This window comes from Aplidium turbinatum, chromosome 1, assembly GCF_918807975.1.
Source record: "Aplidium turbinatum chromosome 1, kaAplTurb1.1, whole genome shotgun sequence".
Classification (NCBI taxonomy): Eukaryota; Metazoa; Chordata; class Ascidiacea; order Aplousobranchia; family Polyclinidae; genus Aplidium; species Aplidium turbinatum.
The window spans coordinates 7,665,903-7,690,039 of NC_137472.1; the positions used below are offsets into that span (position 1 = coordinate 7,665,903).

At 37.2% G+C, this 24,137-nt stretch overlaps 1 long non-coding RNA gene across 1 annotated transcript; it reads right to left on the reverse strand.

Annotated features, from left to right (window-relative positions):
* Nucleotides 1-9,999: 9,999 nt before the first annotated feature.
* LOC145769138 (uncharacterized) lies at nucleotides 10,000-11,446 on the reverse strand. Its single transcript, XR_014288988.1, has 2 exons — nucleotides 11,190-11,446; nucleotides 10,000-10,045 (listed from the first exon to the last, which is right to left on the reverse strand). It is a non-coding gene; the product is annotated as an uncharacterized LOC145769138 (long non-coding RNA).
* Between the last annotated feature and the right edge of the window lie 12,691 nt (nucleotides 11,447-24,137).

A 24,137-nucleotide genomic window follows, 5' to 3' on the forward strand; every position in this document is an offset into this window, starting at 1 on the left:
TGACTCATCTATCCGCGCACCGCACCGCAATTTATCTGGAACTTTGACACTGCACCGCACCGCACACCGCAAATTACAAAATTAAAAAAAAATATTTTAACGAGTTATTGTTTAGAAAGTCAATTGTAGGAAAAAGCATCCATGGCATATAACTGGTACCGGTAACCTAGTACCAATACAGTTGTGCACTAATTGGCCAGGCTAACCAGATCATATTCTCTTATCAGCAATGCATCTAAGTTCTAAGACATAATACAAACTAAGACAAATAGAATGTTCCTGGATCCAGTATCAGGACTTTTGAACACTTTTTGTAAGCAATAATGCAATTATAATGCCAGTGGCTATATAAACTACACACACAAGAGTAAAACTTATAGCCTGAACTCACTGGGCTAACTGATATAGTAAATAATGCGGTAGTTGCGCTAGGCCTATAGCCTGGTAACTGAGCTTATCAGCTAGGCTACTAACCAAAAACATTCGTACAGCTTCCCTGACAAGCAAGCCCTAAAACCCTGTCAACTGCAAGCCATTTGCAATTTGCATTTGCATAGCTTTCCATCTTAGGGTTTCCGAAGGGAAAAATAACTGATCCGTGTTTCCAATTTAAATTTGAAGTTTCATAGCTGATTCTTGAAAAGTTGAAAGTTTACGTTTACGAAAGTTTAATTTCTTGAAAGTTTACGTTTACGAAAAATTAATTTCTTGAAAGTTTACGCGGCAAGCGGCGCGGCGCGGCTTTGTCATTTCAACCTTCCACGCGGCGCGGCGCGGCACGCGGCGAAAAAGTCAAAAGCGGCCGCGTACGCGGCGCGGCGCGGCGCGGCTTGCATCACTAGTCTGCACCATAGAAGAAGAAGAAGAAGTTCTTTTATTTTGCATCATCAGCACATGCGAAAAAACAAAACAATACAAAATTACAATGTGAGCTAGGTTGTTTGCTGATGACGATAGGAGTGACAGAAGGACCAAACTGGTCATCGAGTCTGCCACACCCGTGTGGTGTCATGGCTTATTTAAAATGGAACGGTGTCGAAGTTGAACGCAAATATTGATTGATTGATTGATTGATTGATTTGATTGATAGATATATATTATATACAACATAAAAAAACAATACACATACGAAATTTAACAGTGCAATATACAAAAAAAAACAGAAGTACTAGAAATGATGCAAAAATACAAAATGGCATATACAATATACATACAACACAGCATACTGGTAAGACAAAAGCAAATATACAGTAATTAGCGAGATACGGTGAGAATAAGTAGAAGCAGTTTGATGGTACTATAGGCTATCAGTTACTTATACTCAGACATTAAGTGCAGTTTTAATTTTTTAGAAAACATACTAATTGTTTGCAGTTTTCTTAGCTGTTCCGGTAATTTGTTCCAAGTGTTTGTTCCAAGAAATTTAATTGAGCGTTGACCAAGCTTTGTACGCATTCTTGGTTTGAAAAGCATATCTTTCTTAGCACCTCTGGTATTATAGTTATGAGTTTCCTTACTAGGACGAAAGTACTCAAAAAAAATTGCTGGTAGATGTCCTTTATTGCTTTTATAAACAAACTTGCATACTTCTATTAAAAACATGTCTTCGATTTGTAGCAAGTTGCTTTTATTGAAAAGAGATTTGGTGGGAATTCTGTCCTTAATCTTGGTGAAGTTTAAACAGCGAATGATGCGATTGTGTACTAGATTTAAAGGATACAGTTCTGTTTTAGACGCACGACCCCAACAGATAATACCATACATTAGATGGGAGTGAACTAGAGCATAGTAAACTGCTCTTAATGTCTGGGAATTTACGTACTTTCTTAATCGATATAGAGCACCACAGCTTTGAGAAAGTTTTGTTGAGATTATATTGATGTGCTGTTTCCATGATAACGACTCATCAAATGTTATTCCTAAGTATTTGTAGGTGTTTGTGCGTTGCAATCTGGTATTTTGAAAAGTTATTTCTAGATTTGAATTTCCTCGGACAAACTTTGACCCAAACAACATGTATTTGGTTTTGCTTACATTAATTGTTAACTTGTTTGTATGCATCCAGTTTTGAATCATTAGGAGGTTAGAATTCACTTTTTCTTGCAATCTAGTAGGGCTTTTATCCTTAATACATAGTAGTGTATCATCAGCAAACAAACGAGTCTCAAATTCAGAAGCGTGATTAAGGTCATTAATGTAGATAATGAACAACAGTGGACCAAGAACTGAGCCTTGGGGTACACCACATTTGATTTCTTCATATTTAGAATTTGTAGTACCAAACTGCACAAACTGGTAACGGTGATTTAAGTAAGACTTTAATAAATTATAAGCATTTCCTCTGATGCCATAATAATCTAGTTTCTTTAAAAGGATTTCATGGTCAACAGTGTCAAATGCTTTAGCAAGATCAATAAAGATACTACATGTAACAAAACCATCATCACAATTTTGTAGTAGTTGTTCATAGATATCTGTAGCAGCTAATGTGGTTGAATGTCCACCTCTGAAACCAAACTGTTGTTGGGACAAAACATTGAATTTTTCAAAAAAATTTACTAACCTTTTATGAATGATTTTTTCAAAGATTTTAGAGAAACATGTTAAGATGGAAATAGGCCTGTATTGATCAACTTTATTTTTTGGTCCTCCTTTATGAAGGGGTATCACTCTTGCAATTTTATAGCTATCAGGGAATTTACCAATTGTCATAGATTCATTTATTATAGAAGCTAAGATTGGGCTTATGACATACTTCAATCTTTTTATTGTTTTGATAGTGATGCCATCTGGACCAGTTGCTTTTTTGTTATCTAAGCTGTTGACAATGCTTAAAATTTCCATTTCATCAGTATTTTCTAGGTGCAGGGAATTGAGAAGTCTGCCTCTCATCAGGGACAATGGATTAGAAGTGGTTTTTGGAACTTTGGCTGCAAGTGAAGGTCCCACTTGAGTAAAATATGTGTTAAATGTATTACTTATTTGCACCGGGTCGGTTGTAACTTTATGACCATTACTTAATGAGAAGTTGGTTGCATATTGTTTATTGTGTTTTTTGTTTGTACGGCCAGTAATTTCATTTATTATTTGCCATGTTTTGCTAGAGTTGTTTCTTTCTTTGTTTATTGAAGTTTTATAATAATTAGACTTCGATTTTTCTTTCACATGAGTAAGCAGATTTCTATATTTTTTGTACTTGGTGTATAAATCATTACTCTTAAAGTTAGATTTATATAGTTGCTTGTACATTTTATTCCTCGTTTTGATGGAGATTAGAATACCCCTTGACAACCATGGCCTCAAATATAACCGGCTCTCTTTTTTGCTAAGTTTAGTATAGGGCATATGCTTGTTGGTTTCATCATTAATAATCTGTTCCAAGGTAATTACTTTTTCTTGTGGTGTCATATTGAATGTCATGCTGTTATCAATCGATTTTGCAACATCATTTACAAACTGGTGTTCATTAAAATTCTTCATACTACGTATCCGGATGTGAGTGTCTTCAGCAGACTTGGAGTGATTGTCTAAAGTAAATTTAGCAGCTACAGGAAAGTAGTCAGTGATATCGCTTTGAATAACAAAGGCCTGAGATTTTATATTAAGAGTGGATTTTGTATAGATATGGTCAAGCAGCGAGCTGGAATGAGATGTAATCCGTGTTGGTATGTCTATTAGGCTATTTAAACCAAAACTTTGCAAAACATTTTTGTAGGATAAAATATTTTCTGTTGTAGAATTTAAAATATTTATATTCATGTCACCAGCTATCACACAAAGTCCTTTAAAATTTTGTAACTTGTGTAGCGTATCACTAAATGAATCAATAAACATTTTGATGGATGTACTGGGATGTTTGTAGATGACACCAATGATTAGTTTCCCTTTGCCTTGATCACCACAAATATTCTCAATCCATAAGTTTTCACAGCCTTCAATGTTGAGTTTTAGGTCATGTCTGACTTGGTACAGGATGTTATCCCTAATGTAAAGACAGACTCCCCCAGCATTTGTAATGGAGTCCTCATGGACTAATTGGTACCCTGGTAGTGCTATATTACCAATTGGGTCAAAAGGTTTCAGTTTGGTTTCAGAGATGGCAATTATTTCTGGAGGTCTTTTCAATGGAGCGAGTACTCTCTCAATTTCTTCCTTGTTTTTTCTAAGGCTACGAATATTAAAATGTATAATATCCAGTTGATTATTGTTACCAAAATGGTGACACAATTCATCTTCACCAATTAATTTGCATGTATCATCAAGATCTTCAACACTGTCAAGCCATTGATCATTTAATTGTGTCATACTGCTATCAGGGTTATTTAAAGAATTATATGACATTTCCAAAGCAAAATGTGACATTTCCAAAGCAGTTTAAAAACGAGTAAAAATAATAAGTAAAGAGAAAGAGGAAAAATACACCCACCATCACAGCTTTTTTAGATCGTCTTCTTTGTTAATCATAATTGAGTCGAATCCATCACTCTTTCTCACAAATATCCGTCCATTTGTAGTCCAAATATATCGGTATTCTTTGCTTTTTGCTTCTTGTTTGCAGAGCCAGAAAAGCCTCTTTCGTTGTTGTGTTAAATTTTCGTTGATGTACAGTTCTCTCATTCCTTCTATTGGGAATACTTGGTCTCGAGCAGCTTTGCGATTTTTATAGATGCGGTTGCGCACGTTGCGATTGCTGAAGCGCACGATGACCGCAGGTGGTTTCGCATCATCCTTCTGTTGTAGTCGATGTGCTGCTATAATTTCATCTTCTTTTACTTCAACTCGAGCTGGCTGGCCAGTTGAATAACAATGTTGCAAATATCTTCATTTTTCTTCACTGGTATTCCGACAAACTCAAGATTTTGTCGTCTTTCGTATTGTTCTAGATTATCTAATTTGATACATTCTTCGTTTGTTTTGGATTCTAATTTCTTTGCACTAGTATTTAGCTTTTTAATTTCGGTTTCCTGTACCTTGTTTGATTTCACCACAGACTCGCATTGTTTCTTCAACTCTTCATATTTGTTGCATATAAAGTTTTGGCTGTCTTTTAGCTGCTCAATTTCAGTTTTAAGTAGTAAAACCTCTTCCTCGTGCTTTTTTACCAGTCTTTCCATTGCTTTGTTTATCAATTCTTCCATTCTAGGCATGCATTTTTCAACCATTTTATCCAAACTGTTTTGATTAGAGCTGTCCGAGTCGCCCTCTCTTACAGAAGTACCAGACTTTCTTGATTTTTCACTTGGCATTACGCCCGAAGCCAGAGAGAAGAAAGAAAAAAAAAAAAACACGTCCGTTCACCAGAACGACAACTTCAGAACGACAACTTCAGAACGACAACAACAGAACGACAACTTCACACATAGCGTCCAACACCAGTGAGCAAACGGTTACGCCTTGATGAGGCAAGTCTAGAGAGGCCATGTCCCAGCTGGTTTTCGGACGGGGATCTCAATACTTGGCGAAGTGGGGACGTGCTGCTTGACCATTGTTCACACCACGCCGCGTGGCACCACTGTTTGCTAGGGCTTCCACCAGAGGCTGCCAGAAGGTCTTGTGCAGCGCGTACAAACGGCTTTCTTGATTTTAACCGCTGCTTTGGTGGATATCTCAGCGTGGTTGCGTGTAGCAGAGGAACAGTCATTGAATGAGCTAGAAAGCCCTACCGGTACTCGCATGTCGTCTCTGGGAACTAAGCGAGATCGATGTTTTGTTTAATAGTCAACAATGAAGAGAACCCTGCTTCACACAGATAAGTAGTTGGAAAAGGTATAATAACTTCAAATGCACGCTTAGTCAGCGTAGGTAACTCTTCGACTAATCCACACCAAAACTTGGAAAAGTCACCATTGCACGATAAGAATTTGGAACAAAGCGTTGTTGAACATGGAAGATCAATCAATTCATCTTTGCAAAGATCATCGTCAGCAGTACTTTCTAACTTGGCTTCGAAGGGATGAGTTATCCAAAGAGCAGTACTGTTAAAACTTTCGCCTTTGAAAAAACCGTCAAAGTTCTTTTTAAGGCGGCAAGGTGCTGGCATATTTTGACTTCGAGGTCATAAATCTCGTTGCGACTTCTACTGACTTTCCAATCACCAAATGTTGGAAAATTTGCGTAAATTCCTTTTTGAACTCTTCTACTCCACAGATCTAATTTTGTCTGAAAGCCCTGAATTTTATCATGTACGATGTAGTTCGAAAATTCGAGACAAAACAAGACCCCTAGGAGCCACCGAACTTCGGTGTGATAAAGGAGAACAGAGTGTTCTGTTCTGATAACTGAAAAAACGAAGTTTGCTTTAATTTATAATTCAGTAAATTTACCCCATCAGTAGGTGAAATTTACCCCCAAGGGGTAAATTTACCCCCGGTTAAGAACCCCTGATTTAAGGAAAGTAAACCCTTTTTGCCTATTGTCTGCTAATCGATGTCATTGCTTAAATCTGATTCGAGTTCATAGTTTTGTCCAGATGTCATATCATTTTTGGAGTATATAAACTAATTGATCAACTGTAGGCTAAGCTTGTGTCATTTTCAATTGTAATCCGGCCAGATAGTAAATTCTAAAGAAAGCTGTCTCATCCAAGCAGCCTACTTGAACAGTTTCAAATCTACGCTTCTATGCATTTTGTGAATTACAGTTCTAAACAATATTCACTCTACTAACTTATTCATACAGCGATAAAGAACTGTTCAATAGATAGCTAGATATTCAATGGATAGATTTCCGCGCCGATAGCTCAGTCGGTTAGCGCGTGTGACTTCGGGAACGAAAAAGCTTCAAGATCAAGCTGCGCTAGTCCGACTCTCTGAGTGTGCGCTTGAGCAACGCATTCTGAGGACTGCTCTCAATTCAACGGCACCTAATGAATGGAATATTTCCCCGGCAACAACACTTCAATAATCAGAAAGCTCACTCTGTCAATCTCGGTAACCGGCCCTGCGTCAAAAGCCTCTACAAGTGTGCGAAAGCTCCAGGAATAACCTATCAAGGCTTTGTCAGTCCAAGGATAAAGATTTTTAACCAAACCCACCAATCAACAATCCACTTATAAAAATGTAATCAAAGTTAAGGGAAGCTAGGAAAAGTAGAACGGGCTATTTGCAAGCCTAAGTTGTTATTACAGGAACTATGAATTTGATTTTTCTAGAGACGGAACGCTCCAACAACGCGCTTCACCAGCTCGATTATACAAACAAAGTTTATTCTACTGTATATATTGTACCGATATGTCTGCTGTGCATCTGCGGGCATGTGGAACAAATTTAAACAAGCTGTGGGCTACAATAAAGACATTTTGGATGAGTTACTGCTTTTGAAAAAAAGCTACACAGCTGACCTGAGCTGCAAACGGGAACACACCACCCCATGATCTCTACTCAAAGAAATCATTAAATGCAACTTTCGAAACACTTTTTCAAATAGTTTTGTTGCTTTGAAAAAATTTGACGTAAACTGCCGGTACATTCAACGGTTGCGAGTTGAAAACCTAAGTTTAGTGCACAGAAGTTTGTAAAGAATATACGATTTACCATCACTCAAAATCGTGGCCATGCTCAAAACCGATTGAACAGCCTATGCATGATGTGCATTAAATCAGACGTTGCAAAATCTTTATTACTTGACGCTGTGACCTGCAACTTTGCATTGCAAATGGTCCAGAATGGATTGAATGCTTTGTTGAGCTATTTTTACTGCCTGTATTGTGTGCTTATAAATTTTTTCTCGACTTATACTAAAATTACCAGCTACAATAAGTTCGATTCGCATCATGGTTGGAACGAATAGGCTACTCGTACGCAGACTTGTCAAAGAGAGGAGACGTCATCACCGACCCAACAACGGCTCTTCCAAGATTACACTCAACAAACAGGCAAAAGTGGATAACAGGATCATCAGAAAACACGCCCGCACTGTCCAAACACTACATAGGCAGGGTACTTTCAGCAGTCTTGGATGCTGCGAATCCAGTCCACACTGCGAATCCATCAATCAGGACGTCGATCACCTGGTCAGGGTTTGCCCAGTCACCAAAATCAGTGTCAGATATGGAGCAGTATGTGCAGATGTTGAGTATTTATGTGACGACATTTTTAAACACTGGTTGAAGTGCCAAAGGTTTCACGTATGAGATGCGCAAACCATACGACACTACAATTTTTTCTAGACAAAATAGTGAACAACCTTAGCAATTTTGCTGCAAATGTACTCGAGTGATTTTTGTTGATTTTCATATTGAAAGAAGTGGTTTTTTTCATATTGATGCGTTGTTAAAATCTAAACTTAAAGTGAATTCAATTTCACGCTGAGTAAAGTAGGCCAAGTTTAGCTTAAAACGCATGATACAAATTTGTTGCTTTTATTTTTGGTGAAAAAAAATTTGGGGCCCATTTTTCGTATTGTTTCCCGACCAGTCCTGATTTCTCTCGGAGGCCCTGCTTACAGATGGATACCAAATGCAGTAAAACCTACATTGAGATACACATAAAAACTAAAATCATAGGAAAGCTACAATATTTGCCATCTGATATAACGGCAGAAAAAAGCTATTCATAAAAAGAAAAGATTTACTGTAGGTCATTATCAGAAACAATTTGAAAGATAAGTTTACTTTTTTTTAAAAGTTTATTAAGACACTGACAATGGCTATGTTTAAATACTAGGCGAGCCCTATTTGTCATACGTTTAGATTTTTATATGTTTCTGGTAATATTTGTACTTTCCGCAATCATTAATGCCCGAAAACAAGCAAAACCCTTTGTCTAAATATTAATCGTCCAAAGACAATTTTGAAGGGGCAAAGCATAACTTACTTTCCCCTTTGCGTATGAAACAAGTTTGTATATGAAGCATCTTCTTATTTTCGTCATGGCCAGAATTATTATAAGAAAAATATAAATATATACATCAATTTGCTTCAAAAATGTTTTTTCAGATAATTTCAGCGGACCAGTGTAACCTAAGTTTTCTCGTCAATTGTGATGCCTTTCGGCTTAACAACTTTAATGAAAACTAAGGTAGAGCATTTATGCATCAACCTGCAATAAAAATGTGATGGAGAAAGTATTTTTTCCAAATGCGCGTGCCAATTGCGACAAGCTAGCGATAACCTAAGCACGGTCATCGTGTACTGTTTAATGTTGAGGTGTGGAACATCCTTCCTGTTGTTCTTGTTGGGAAAGTCATTCAGGGAAAAACACAGCGCATTTTCCTTTAAGTGCATTAAATGATTGAATTGCTATTAATTTTACATAAGTTTGTGTGAAAAGTCAACCACAACATGTCACACTCTGTCAATAAACTTTTTGCAAATAACATAATTTGTTTTGCAAAACAACAAACCACTGGTTTCATTTGAATCATAACAAGATAGTTATAAAGGATTTGAACATATGTGAATAACCAAGTGGACAACTCTATTCCAAAGACACACAGAATTGTATATTGTAATTATTGTATATTGCAATTATTGCGTATTGCAATTGTTGTATATTGTAATTATTGTATATTGTAATTAATGTAAATTGAAATTATTGTAGAATTGTAATTATTGCATATTGCAATTATTGCATATTGCAATTATTGCATATTGCAATTATTGCATATTGCAATTATTGCGTATTGCAATTATTGCGTATTGCAATTATTGCATATTGCAATTGTTGTATATTGTAATTATTGCACATTGTAATTATTGTATATTGTAATTGTTGTATATTGTAATAATTGCACATTGTAATTATTGTATATTGTAAATATGCAAAAGATTTGTTGATAGTTAATCACAGACTTTAAAGAAGTGAAAACAAACAATTGTTATTTACCTGATTGATTTGTCAGTTGTTCACGAAGAGATGATATTTGACCTGCAACAATAATAAAAAAAAAAATTCGTATGTGTATATTGACAATAATAAAATTAAACTGTAGATAGAAAATCTTATACAACGCTTGTTTTCTACTTTGAAACAGCATTTTTGTAAAGACCCTTTACAAAATTTACCTGATTAATTTGTCAGTTGTTCTTGAAGAGACGATATTTCATCTGAAACATGACATGATATGACATTGATTGATAATATGTTTCATGACAAGCAAAATTATATTCACTTTTACAAACTGCCAGTATTTGTTTTTTGAAAAGGCTTCCTCAGTGTGCAGCTGCAGGTTCTAAAAATCAATCTATTTAATTTAAAAAATTATGATCGTGCTATGCGCGGTCAAGTCAAAAGTCTATGGAATTAAACTGCTACTTCATCGTAATATTGGTTATCAAGCTTTAGTGTTTGGAAATATTGACAAAACAATTAAGAAAACGAATGCATTCGATTTGTGCCAGTAGTTCAAATAATTTATCGAAGTCAAAATGCATTGGTGGTTTAAAATTTCTACAAATCAACAAGTAACAAAATGATTGTAAAATTCCGACTAGATTCTAAACGATTTTCAAATTTAAATTCTTGAATAACCTGCAATGAGACTTTGCAAAATTGAAAGCAAACACAAAAAAAATAACAACCAACAATACAATTTTGTAATATGACATTTTATTTTATATCTTTGAACGTTGAAATAATTTATCAAGATTGATGATTTTTTTGTGATTTGATTTGTAAAGCGTCCTCCTCCAAAGTAACTTACATCACATTGAATCATTTCATACAATCACCTTATGTAATATTTTGATTAAATTATCGATTTTCCTAAACTCACACTTCCAAAGGCCCCAGCGCTTGAAATATCGGCGCACTTTTTGTTTCCATGCTGCAGCTACCTGCAAATCCAAGTTTCAACTTTCTGAAATTTGGAATAGTGAATGGAAAGAAGTCTTGAGCCCAATTCAATTCACAATCTTTCCCAATACCAATGCACCATCTGGAGCAGAACTACCTCGGAAGGAATCGGTAAAGCTCGATCGCTTGCGGACTGGGATGGGCCGTTTCAATAGTAACATGTTTCAATGGGGACTCGCCGACTCATCATCTTCTTCATGTGGCTTAGATTTCCAGACTACATTATCTACCAATGTCCTGTATGTATACGGACCCCAGGATATATATGTGGACCTAATAACATTCAATGAACACACAATCCATTGGCTGCTGTGCCTGGATTTAACCATGTGACCTGCGGCAGCCTCAAACGAAGAAGAACCGTATAATGTTAGTTATGTTTCAAAAATAACTTACTTCGGAGCTGATTCACAACTGAATTATCCGGGATGCCAGGATCGCCTTTTTGTCCTTTGCTTCCTCCTGCTCCTCTTAATCCGATCGGACCTTTCTTTCCAGGAGGACCTTGCATACCATCTCTAGTGGCCTCATTATTAAAGATGGACGGCCCAATAGGTGACACTGATGATCGCAGGCATGTCAGTTGCTCTTGAGCGCAGCATGACAACACAATGAACATCAACAAAAGTGATGATTTAAACAACATGTTCATCATCATCATCTACTGTACAGTAGTCTACTCCTAAACAAATTCAGTTTAAATGTTGATTTAATTCAATTTAATATTTGCATCGTAAATAACTCATATCACATCATTTATTAATCCAACCCGGTTACAACCATCTAAGTATTGTGATTGATAACAAATACATTACAATCATGTCGCTAGCTCAAATGCTTCAGGTATTGCCTTCCATGCATATCACAGTTGAAGTCGCATTGAATCAAATTTCAACAATGCATAAGTTGAACCAAAAGAAAGGATTCATTTTTGTAATGTTAATGTTTTATAAGAATTAGTATCCAGTACAAATACAAGACATAATGGTTGGAAATGTCCACCAACAATTACGACCAAAACATATACAAACCTCCTCTAACCAGACTTGCATAATTTGAATCTTTATAAAATATATTTAGGTGCTCATCCCTGTTGATAATTCTATATTGTACTGTAGGTGAGAGTGTACAGTGCAATAATTAAACATTGATGAGAATTTTTTCTAGGAATTAATTGTCTAACGTTACTCACTACGCTTAAAGAAGATCATAGTTTTTTCATAAACTTTAATTATAATGAAAAAAATCGTGAAAGCTTAAAGTCCAGTTTTTGAAATGGTGAAACACTATTACTTGAAAAGGAAGAACAAAAAAGGTCACGAATCACGTGCAAACAAATATTGCTGATCTAGATAATTATGACTGTGCGTTAAGAGAAAGAAAAAATCAACCGAGACAGCAACATTTGCCAAAATCGTAGGGAACATCCCCAGCCTGCAAAAGTAAAACAGCAGCTGCATGAAACGACACTTTTCAAAACCATGTTTATTGTCGGCAATTGAGTTGTTTTTTTGAGTATTTTTTACAAAACGTTCACGAATTTACAATTTGTCTCAACTGTATATGCGCGCTAAATATATCCAGAGCACGCCGCGGAAGCATGGCTACCTATAGCCCAGTAGAAATACTGCCTGAATTGTCATTTTCCAGATTTTTCCAACTTTTGGTTAGTAAATGAATAAATTTGTTTTAAATTACTGTATATCAACGTCTTCTTTACTACTTCCCGGAAGACACAATCAGTTTTAACATTATTAGAAGTTGAAAAACAAAGACAAACTGATTTAGAAAATTGCTGTCAAAAGTTTTTTAACTTACTTTTTATACTTCTCTACTCCTTCCTCAAAGCGACAAAAAGAAATTTATATAATTAGAAATCAGCAAAAACTGAAAAAAAAAATAGAAAATTTTAGTCCGACGTTAACAGCATCCAGTAATCAAAACCTCAAAAATGTGACAAATCAGGTCGTACTTTCAAGTAGCATTTCTGTTTGAAATTTAAAAAAACATTTTGTCAAAATTTGTTTAACCTTGTTTTGTCAGGCTACGTTGACAAGTAGGAAATTTTGTTCTTGTGAATCGCAGATGTTTGATAAAATGTCGTCAGACACAGACCAACAATCAGGTAAATGATCAGCGGTGCAGCAAAACAGAAACACAAAGATTTCTTAAAGGGATACTAAAGGAAAAACCTGGCTTGGCGATTTTCCACGTTCTTTGTGTTTAACATGCTACCATAAAACGATTTTCAATAAAATTTTGCCCCATTGCAGTCTGACCACCAGTGCGCGCGTACTTTTGTCAGAGCTTTCAAAACCAGAATGAGCCTGAGCAGCGAAGCGTGCGACTGTACAGTCTACGCAACAAAAGACGAGCAATCAGCTGATCACGCAACAGTTGTTACTGCCGGCGATTTAACTGTAGGCTATGTATGTATGCAGGTATTTTTTTAAGGTTTGGTTTGGGTGACCGCTAAGTAGTGTTAAGAGACCGCAAGTGTTTCATTTAAATACCAAAAAATAGCCATATTTGCTTAAGACATAGCGAGAAACAACCATTACTTTTCTACTGTAGTTGCAAGTGAAATTTTGGAAAACCGCTGGAGAAATTTTGGGGACCGTTTTGGTCCCCCAAAACACCTTAAAAAAAACACTGTATGTATGTACATCAAAACATCAGATTTCAACGTCAAAACATCATACAGTTTGCTCAAAACCTCAGATCTGATGTTAAAACATCAGATGTTGTAACGTGGCTTTTGTTATTGCTGTCTTTTATGACGTATTCTCGAGCTGTGTTTGCACTTTTTGGTCATTTTGAAAAAAAATGAAACTAAATGAAACATTGGACTTTGGGTGTTGCCAGCGCCATTGAAAACAAATTTTTTTCGGTCATTTTTTTTTATTGTATTCTTGAATGTTCAGTTTACGCATTTTAATGCTTAATTCCTATTTGAAAATTTCATTTAGTATGCCTTTAAGATTAGACAACAACATCAACATGATTAGATCAAAGTTTTGTTGCTTTCTTTTAACTTCACATTTTTATAGGATAAACATCTATTTCTACAACCTAAGATGGTAAACAGAAGGAACAGCGATGGCAGACGTTTAGCAATGTTTTTTTGTAGCTTAACCAACAACAAATCGCCAGTCATAAGATACTGCATAAAGAATAGGGCCCACAAATTTGACACTTCTGGCATAGCCTAAAGTTGCATACTGTAATGGGATGTTATTGTAGTATCAGATGTCATTGAAAGATATGCACTGCAACGTCTTACGATAAAGTAAGTTCAGTGTTGGAGGCAAATGCACAGGCGCCGGGTTGAGCAATGCTAGTATCTGGCAGACCATTTGAAAAATAAGCCAAATCATAATGAGTTGTTTTCACCTTTGAGATCATGTAAACTATAAATCATTGTTCCAATAGACGTTCAAACGTCTTGAAAATTTCCAGCAGATGAAACTGAGGCAAATACTACGCACTCGTTGGGAAGATTGCCTCACTGTGTCTCAAATTGTCTAGTGCAATCCTTGATCGCGCTAGGTTGACCAGCTTAGAAACCACTAGATTGCAGCACCGCCTTCGCTGGACAGGACATGTCGTGAGAATTGACCCAACGAGGCTCCCTCGAATAATGCTTTATGGTGAGCTAGAGACAGGAAAAAGACCCTTCGGAAGACCAAAAATGAGATACAAAGATCAGCTGAACGTCTCACTCAACCATTGATCAGGATTCATGGGGAAAATTTGCTAGTGACAGATCACTTTGGAGAAAAAGAAGTAGGGAAGGCACGGAAATTTTCGAAAAAAAAGGATACAAAAAGCCCAACAGAAACGAAACATTAGAAAAGAAAAGCTAAAACTACAGTAGCCTACCACGCCCCCCCACCCCCCATCCAATGAGCCTTTTACCTACGTCTTTTCCACCATAGACCGGGCCTCCAAAGCCACATACGACATCACCATCCAAAGCCAAATTCGATTTGAAGACAAACCAATGCTCGGATACAAGCTGGATCTGACGACGACGATAGTTGCAATACAACATGGTTCAACGTAAAAACATAACTTGTATAGGTTGGAAACTTATAGACTTGTAGATTTGAAACTTATTTGAAGATGCAATGCGGTTACTAGACATCTATCAACAAGCTACTTTTCAGCTGCTCTCCGTTTAAACTTTGAATGAATATTTGTGATGTTTAAACATTTTTATCCTGACTTGTGTGCAAGAACCTATCCTGGCGTTACTGCAAGAAATAACAGACTAGGAAACCTGAAAGTGGTCTATGAGCATTGAGCAGATCTGCTGTCAATCTTCAAGTTAGTGTCATAGATATTGATGAGCTGACTACCGAGCAGGTTCAATTACAAAAGGAGGCTTTGTTTAGTAGAAGGCCAACCTAGATAGCTTTACTATAAAGTTTGAGCTCAAATTTATAGTGTATTTTTTAATATCTGCTATGATAAAAATGAGAACGTTTTAGCGCTAGCTGTAACCTAAATATTCTAATATTGTAGACTGCTTCGTTACTGCAAAACTCGCAGATTGCAGATCTACAGTCGAATATTTTTCTGTTGCTCCTTCCGTTTGTCTTGTTACAAGGACATAAGGCCAAACAAAGGAAGTATTTAAAAACGATAATAGGCCTACGGTAATGAAAATTGAAGACATATAATGTTTGAAATATTAAAATCAAAAACTATGTGAACTGAATTTTAAAGATTTTACTTCAAAGTGCTAGTCAGCTTTTTATACTGCAAATTGTAATAATTCTTCTTGGTTATGTAGCAGTAATTCAGGCGAAATCTCTCAACTAATTGATAAAAATTATCTCAAAATTATGCATAACAGTGTGATACAAAACTAATTTAAAATGAGCAAGCAGGCTATCGAAGATTTGTTTCCTTTAGTGTAGGCTGTCAAGTATTTTTCCATGCCTAAAATACCTCATACTTTGCAGCGAAATATGCCCACGATCCTGTCTCTTATTTCTTGCATGATAGGCCTAAGTCGCCCACGCATTTCCATTTCAGCGTTTCCTGAAGTTTTCTAAGTTTGATATTGCAAACTTCTGCATATTTTTGCAATTGGATTTACAATCAATATGCGTTTACTAAAAAAGTTTAACGAAAAAAGGAAACGAGTTAGATCATCAAGACAATAGCATGACAACATCCAGGCAAAGACCGAACTCAGTTTGGCGATGCTGGGTGAGCAGGTTCAAAACCGTAACTCATGGAAGAAGATGACGCAGTCTGCTATATGCTATAGGCGCAGTCTGATATAGGCGCAAATGTCGACTGAATATAGGCATATGCGTTTGCGTTCACTTGTGTATTTTGCAGAGCAGGAATTGTTGAATTTTGTTGTAATTATCTCAAATCACAGCTATTGCTATAATACCCAATTAATTTTGATGTTTTCATTTATGCGCTTTCTCAGTGATACTCAGTTCTTCGTGTACCTAGCCTACGTTACACATTTACACCAAAGAATTGAACCAGTTACTGACACCAAATCTCACAAGAACAGCCCGGCTCAAGAGAGATAGATCAACAGTAGACTAACTTTGTCCACACTAAACATCAAAATGGGTTGGCCAACTTTCAAGTAAGAGCGGTCTTCCTTGATCCAACTGGGGCATACGATACTGTTTGGCACAGTGATCATACAAGCTGTAGCATAATTCCAGACAGACACATGGTTAAATTTATTGTCAAACTCATTTCCAACTGCAGCCTCATCCTTAAAACCAGCGAAAGTGAAACCTGTTAAACCTGTTGAAAACACATACAGACATGTTGCAATTGCTTGAAATTGCAAGATTTTAGCACTGACAACAATGTTTTTCGTTTTATGGCTGTCCATAAAGAGTCTACATGAAGCAATACTTCGAAAATGTGTCTTTGATATTTGTCACCTCAACTCCAGTTATAATCAACAACGGCAATGGCTTTTTTAGTAACCTGCTTTGATGATGTCGTCAAACTTCCAAGCTTTTCTTTCACACCTTTGAAATGAATCAATGAAGGACCTATAGCCTAATTAAACAGTAACGTCCAAGACCTACTATACACTGAGTTAAAGCACTTGAGAAATTAACTTTTGTACGTTTTAAAATAAAGTTTACTTTTCTAGCAACATTATATTACATGTACGCTCTAAAAGTCATTTCAACAAAAATAATGAATTTTGGCCGTGGCGGAAAAGAGTTTAATCCCCCTTATGAAGACGCCTCTTACACAGTTAAGAGCTATTGAGGTAGCGCTAATTAATCTTACTCTGGCAATTAAAATGTTTATAGACATTAAGTATTATTATTTCACATTTTCATGTGCATATTTTTGAAATGAAATTGAAAAAGATATTTTGTTTTTCAATGTTTGCTTGTGCATAATAGGTCCTTCAGGGGCAGGACCGATTATATACACTCTTCAAAAAAGTTTGTATAAACTTTAACCTCACAAAAATGAATTCGATTGTCAAAATATTTACACAGTCAATAAGCATTAACCTTGGCCGCATTCTCTAAAAATTTTGTCGTATTTTGATATAAGCTGAAGAAATGAGAGCAAAAAAAAAAAAAGTCTAATAGTTACTGTATCTCACCTACTACAAAAAGGTGGCCGGTCGATTAGTCGAAAGACATTTGGTCGACAGTCAATTGGTCGACAGACATTTGGTCGACAGGACGTTTGGTCGACAGACAATTGGTCGACAGACATTTGGTCGACAGGACATTTGGTCGACAAGACATTTGGTCGACAAGACATTGTCGACCAAATGTGTTCTGTTAGAATAACCAGACATTTCACTTACTGAAGTTTTAATTAACTTAAAAGTAGTACATCTAAATACATACGTAAACAGAAAATAACATGATTACTCTGTACCCAACATAAGGACCTAACACCAGCTGACAAACTCAAGACTGCAACGAGTTGAAAACACAAAACACCGCGTGTACCAATAAAGAAAGAATGCCTGCGTCCGAAACAAATCAATCATGACGTCACATACACAAATCAGAAGAACGCAATTTCATTACAATCTCCTCCACCAAAATAGTGTGAATATTAATAACGAATACATAGCAAATATAATAACACGGTAGATTAAAGACAACACAATTAGTAAGACAGCCTATCAGGAGGTTTACGTTCTCTTGATGATCGCCAACCAACTTCAGTTTGTGCTTTCACAACCTTTTTGGGCGAGTTGTCAACATCGGCGAGTGGTAAGTCGGTAGGCCTATTATCTGCTGGGCTAACTTCCATGCTATCAGGTTCAAGTACGCTCTCTTGTGACGGAGGTGAAGACGAACGTCCTGTTGGGGCAAGATCTCTAGCAGATACAGTGGCTTCATGACCATTTTCGAAACGTACACGAGCATAATTCGAATTACTTTCGAGAATTTCGGCACTGTCAACAAGAGGTTCATATTTACTGTTACGCACATGTCGTCTAACATACACAGGACCATCTTCCAGCCAAGTCGGGACAGAAGTGCCAAACGATGATCGTCGTGAAAACTTAAACAAGCGATCGTGAGGGGTTTCGTTTGTGGCAGTATTAAGCAATGATCGGATCGAATGCAAAGCCTTGGGTAACACAGCTTCCCAGTGGGCAGTGCGCAAATTTTTCGATCTTAAACACAGTTTTATGGCAGTCCACACAATACCATTGTATCGTTCACATTGAGCGTTGCCTTGGGGGTTATACACAGAAGTGAAACTAGTCGCAACAGACAAATTTCTCAAGTACTCCTTCAACCTCTTAGAAAATTTAAACGCTTTGGCGTTGTCAGAATGTATAATGCTAGGTGTACCGTACACTGAAAACAAATTGTGCAAACATGAAATCACAGTATCGCCACTGGTATCAGCACAAGGAAATACAAACGGAAAGCGAGAATACTCATCCACGATAGTAAGAAAATAACGATTTTTAGAAACTGATGGTATCGGGCCTTTAAAATCTATGTTCAGTCTCTCAAACGGTTGGGTAGATTTGATTAAAGTAGCATTCGGTGGCTTATAAAATCGTGGCTTTACTTCACAGCATACTTCACAATTAGCAGTCAAACGTCGAACGTCTTCAACTGAATACGGTAAATTTTTCATACGAAAAAAATGAAACATTCTTGTCACACCTGGGTGACATAATTTGTCGTGAATTTCATACAGTGTAGTGTCTGCTGTGCTGGCACAATATGCTCTTGAAATGGCATCTGGTGCTACATTCAAAGTCCCAGGCCTATAAGTAATGTCGTAAGAAAATTGTGAAAGTTCAACTCTCCATCGGAGAATTTTGTCGTTTTTAATTTTGCCATGATTTTTGTTGTCAAACATAAATTTTACCGAATTTTGATCGGTGATGAGGCTAAAACGGCGGCCGTGGAGGAAATGTGACCATTTTCTAACAGCTTCCACTATTGCTGTAGCCTCTTTCTCAACACTTGCATGATGCTTCTCATTGCGATTCAAAGTGCGAGAGAAAAATGCAACCGGTTTACCGTTTTGTTGAAGTATTGCTGACAGTGCTACGTCCGACGCATCGGTTTCAACACAAAAAGGTACATTTTCATCAATAGCTTGCAACGTTGCGTCCGCCAACACTTGTTTTAAGGTTTTAAACGCGTTTTCAGCATCTTGAGTCAATGGAAATGATGCTGTTTCCGTTAGAGGCTTTATTTTGTCAGAATACTTCGGTATCCAACGTGCATAGTACGCAAACAACCCGACAATTCGGCGTAGAGCCTTTGCATTCTGAGGCACAGGCATTTGAAGGAGGGGCCTTACTCTTTCTGGATCTGGGATTATAGTTCCATTTTGAACTCTATACCCTAGAAGATCAACTGTTTCACATGAGTACTTGCATTTCTTTTCATTAAAAGTAAGGTTACAGTCTTTAGCAACATCCAGGAAATGACGCAGATTTTCATCATGCTCCTGTTTTGTTTTGCCACACACTGTTACATTGTCTAAGTAAGCAAAAGTACTTTTACAAGAATGTCGATCAATAATGTCATCTATAATTCTTTGAAACCACGGCACCGCGTTAGTTAAGCCGAATGGAATGACATTATACTCGTACAGTTGACCATTTGCTTCAAAAGCAGTGTACAAGCGATCAGCTTCGGGAATTTCAATTTGATGATAAGCACTTTTGAGATCGAGTGTGCTGAAGAACGTGTATTGTGCAATTTTATTTACTTGATCTTGCATATTGGGTAATGGGTAAGCGTCTAAATCAGTAAATTTGTTGATTGTGCGGCTATAATCCACACACATTCTTTTCCGGTGAATTTCTTCATTTTCCCCCGACACAACAAGAACTTGGGCTCTCCATGGAGAAGTACTTGGACGAATTATTCTATTAGCTAGTTGTGCTCGAACGGCATTTCCAATAAACTTTTCATTGGTAATGGATTGTTTTCTTGATTTTGTTGCAATTGGTCTGCAATCTGCAGTCAAATGTTCAAAAAGTTGTGGCTTGAGAGGTGTCTTAATTTTTCCTAGAGCGCCAAGCTGAAGCGATGGTTCCTTTCCACCAAAATCGATTTTTACTGACTCATGTTGTTTTAAGAAGTCTTGGCCCAAAATTACGTCAGTCAGTAAGTGTTTCAAAATCACCAGATTGACATCAACATATTTGCGTAGCCCGAGTTCAATCTTTACTTGACAATAACCTTGACTACTTGACGCTTTTCCTTTTATAGCCATTCCAATTTTACATGATTGAGGGTGAACTACAAGGTTATGCCTTCGAACAAACTCTTTATCCACATGGCTTAAACTGGATCCAGTGTCAATTAATGCATTAGCCCAAATGCCATTGATGCTAACTTTAACATTTACCTTTGTCGGGGGGTCTTCTGTTAGTTCCGACGATGATACCACCGCGAGCGATTCCATTGCAGAAGACTTCTTCCAACTCGTGCGACAAACCACCGCGTAGTGTCCGTAAGCGTTGCATTTGTAGCACTTGACTTTTCTGGCCGGGCACAGCGACCGAGCATGTTTTGGAAAACCTCCACAATATCCACATTTTGATATGAAGCTGGATTGATTGGAACTACCCGCAAGTTGGTTTTGAATAGCAGCAGTACTGGGTTCATCATGATACTCAGAAATCGGCCTTGACACAAACGGCCTGTCATATTGTTCGGAGTTTCGATGAGCAATTTCTAGAGAACGAGCTTGCTTGAAAATAGCTTCTAGCGTTGTGGTCTCTGGGGTGTTGTTTTCCAAAAGACGCTGTCGAATCTCGTGAGAGACAATGCCAGAAATGAACGTTTCACCTATAGCTTCGTTTCGATATTCTATTGCCGTCACCTGTCTATAATCACAATCTTTGGCTAACGTTTTTAGCTTTTGTAGATAGTCATCTAGCGATTGACTTATTTCTTGTTTGCAAGTTTTCAATTGGTAACGTGAGAAACTACTGTTGATAGGTTTCTCATAAAGAGCACGTAGTGTAGCGACTGCATTGTCGAACGTGTCGCTCTCACTAATATAGTCATAAACGTCGGCATCCACATGCGCAATCAGGCATCTTAGCTTGTCCGCATCAGTCGCATCCGGTGTACCATCTAAGAATCCTGTGAATTGTTTGTACCAATGTAGCCAGGTTTTCTTGGATTGCGCAGAACTTGGATCAGCCTTGAAGACGTTAGGTTTATAAAACTTGCTGTCCATTTTCAAATAAGTTAATTAAATTGTTCTGTTAGAATAACCAGACATTTCACTTACTGAAGTTTTAATTAACTTAAAAGTAGTACATCTAAATACATACGTAAACAGAAAATAACATGATTACTCTGTACCCAACATAAGGACCTAACACCAGCTGACAAACTCAAGACTGCAACGAGTTGAAAACACAAAACACCGCGTGTACCAATAAAGAAAGAATGCCTGCGTCCGAAACAAATCAATCATGACGTCACATACACAAATCAGAAGAACGCAATTTCATTACAGTTACTGTATCTCACCTACTACAAAAAGGTGGCCGGTCGATTAGTCGAAAGACATTTGGTCGACAGTCAATTGGTCGACAGACATTTGGTCGACAGGACGTTTGGTCGACAGACAATTGGTCGACAGACATTTGGTCGACAGGACATTTGGTCGACAAGACATTTGGTCGACAAGACATTTGGTCGACAGACATTTGGTCGACAAGACATTTGGTCGACAGACATTTGGTCGACAAGACATTTGGTCGACAAGACATTTGGTCGACAGGACATTTGGGTTAGAGTTAGGGTTAGGTTAGGGTTAAGGTTAGGGTTAGGATTAGGATTAGGGTTAGGGTTAGGGTTAGGTTAGGGTTAGTTAACCCTAAAATGAATCGTTCTTTTGACCAAATGTCCTGTCGACCAAATGTCTTGTCGACCAAATGTCCTGTCGACCAAATGTTTGTCGACCAAACGTCCTGTCGAACAAATGTCTGTCGACCAAATGTCTTGTCAACCAAATGTCTGTCGACCAAATGTCCTGTCGACCAAATGTCCTGTCGACCAAATGTCTTGTCGACCAATTGTCTGTCGACCAAACGTCCTGTCGACCAAATGTCTGTCGACCAAATGACTGTCGACCAAATGTCTTTCGACCAATTGACCGGGTACCGTTGAAACAGAGGTTTCAAATTAAAACGCAAGGTGTCTCTCTATCTGACAGTACATGCTTGGAAATTTTTACATGAGGAATTTATCGGTTTTGAAAAGAGGACAATATTTATGTTTTGATTGTTTTAATTTACATGGTTGTGTCATCGAAGATAAAATTCTAAATGTCATTATTTAAGTTATTAATGTCATTACGTTTGACTACCGATAGTCTGGCTACTGTGATTTTCAATGAAGTAGGCGGGGTCCAACAGGGCCTTGATTCAACGCAAGTCTAAACCAAGTGGCAGTGTCTTGGCGAGACGCTTTAAGAAATGCTTGAAGATCAAAGTGTTCAAATACTGGCCATGATACAAAATGTAAATACAAAAACACAGGTGAACTTAAATCAAATCGAAAATTAACTGTAACACCTCCAAGATAATATGCGCGCATTGAAACGATAGACGAATATTAATAAACGCAACAAAGCAAAGCGAATGACACTGTACGATGATACAGCAGTACAAGATGTGGAGCATCTCTTATGTCCGAAAAGCTCTGGGGTCTTGAATAGCGTCTGGAGGTCTTTGGATTGGTTATTTTCTGGTATGATTGGTAAGACTTTGTCCGCGCAGGTTCGATTCCTGGTAGCGACGAAAAAAATGACTGTTCTATTTTTGTGCAAAGTAAGATGAGCAGATAAACTAAATTGACGCCATTTGTAAACTGGAAATTTGAATTGAGAAGGTTGCCGATCTCCGATGTATATATATTACAACAATGTATAGGAAACTTATATAGAACACGCCATCTCGAAGCAATTCATAAGCATGCGTAGGCTACAAAGCATCAATATTACGTCTTAAAATGTTAGTTATCACGCATCATTTGTCAATAAGCGTGAACAAAATGTTTAGTTTTAATGATCGATGATCAACATGATAATGTGATTTGTTGATCACATAAATCACAAGTAATCTCAAAGATATATTTGCTTCTGCATGCAAAACATCAGTGCAGCGTCAGAAAACGTTGTTAATCAGGCTTGTTTTGTCAATATTCATGAAGAACACTTTACATTTTGACTGGAGATGATCAACATGTTCATGTGATTTGTTGCTCATGAACTTTGCCTTTGCTGCATTTGGATGCGTATCATTGACGGAATCTCCTTTATCTTTCTTCCAAGAAATGACGAGTATATCCACGGATTCACTGCGCTGTTGATCGGGATGAGGAAGATGGCTGTTATCGGGTACGCCATGCCTGGTATTTCAACTCCACCAAACGACAGGAGGGTCATCATGCAAATAGGAATCCAACACAAGAAGTCGGTGATCATAATGCGCATGATTGTTCCCGATAAGTCTTTGCTTCTTTTGGCTTGTGCTTGACTGGCGGTGTTGACATTGCCTTGTCCAGCTGCAGCTATAATAAAAACAATAATAAGTGGAGGTTGAGTATATTACTTTGTTAATGAATGTAAATTTAGTAATAAGTAAGCCAAGTCAAGCAAAACAGCAACATGCAATGCAGTCTTTGGTAGATTGTTCGTGGAATTAAAACAATGTTAAATAACTAAATTATTATCGATAATAATACTGGTGGACCAGGGTTCGATTCCAAGTCGGATCATACCAACAACTTTAGAATCCGTACCACTTGTGTACCTTCTTAAGAGAAGCAGAGCAAACAAGTCGTTATCTCGATAATATTA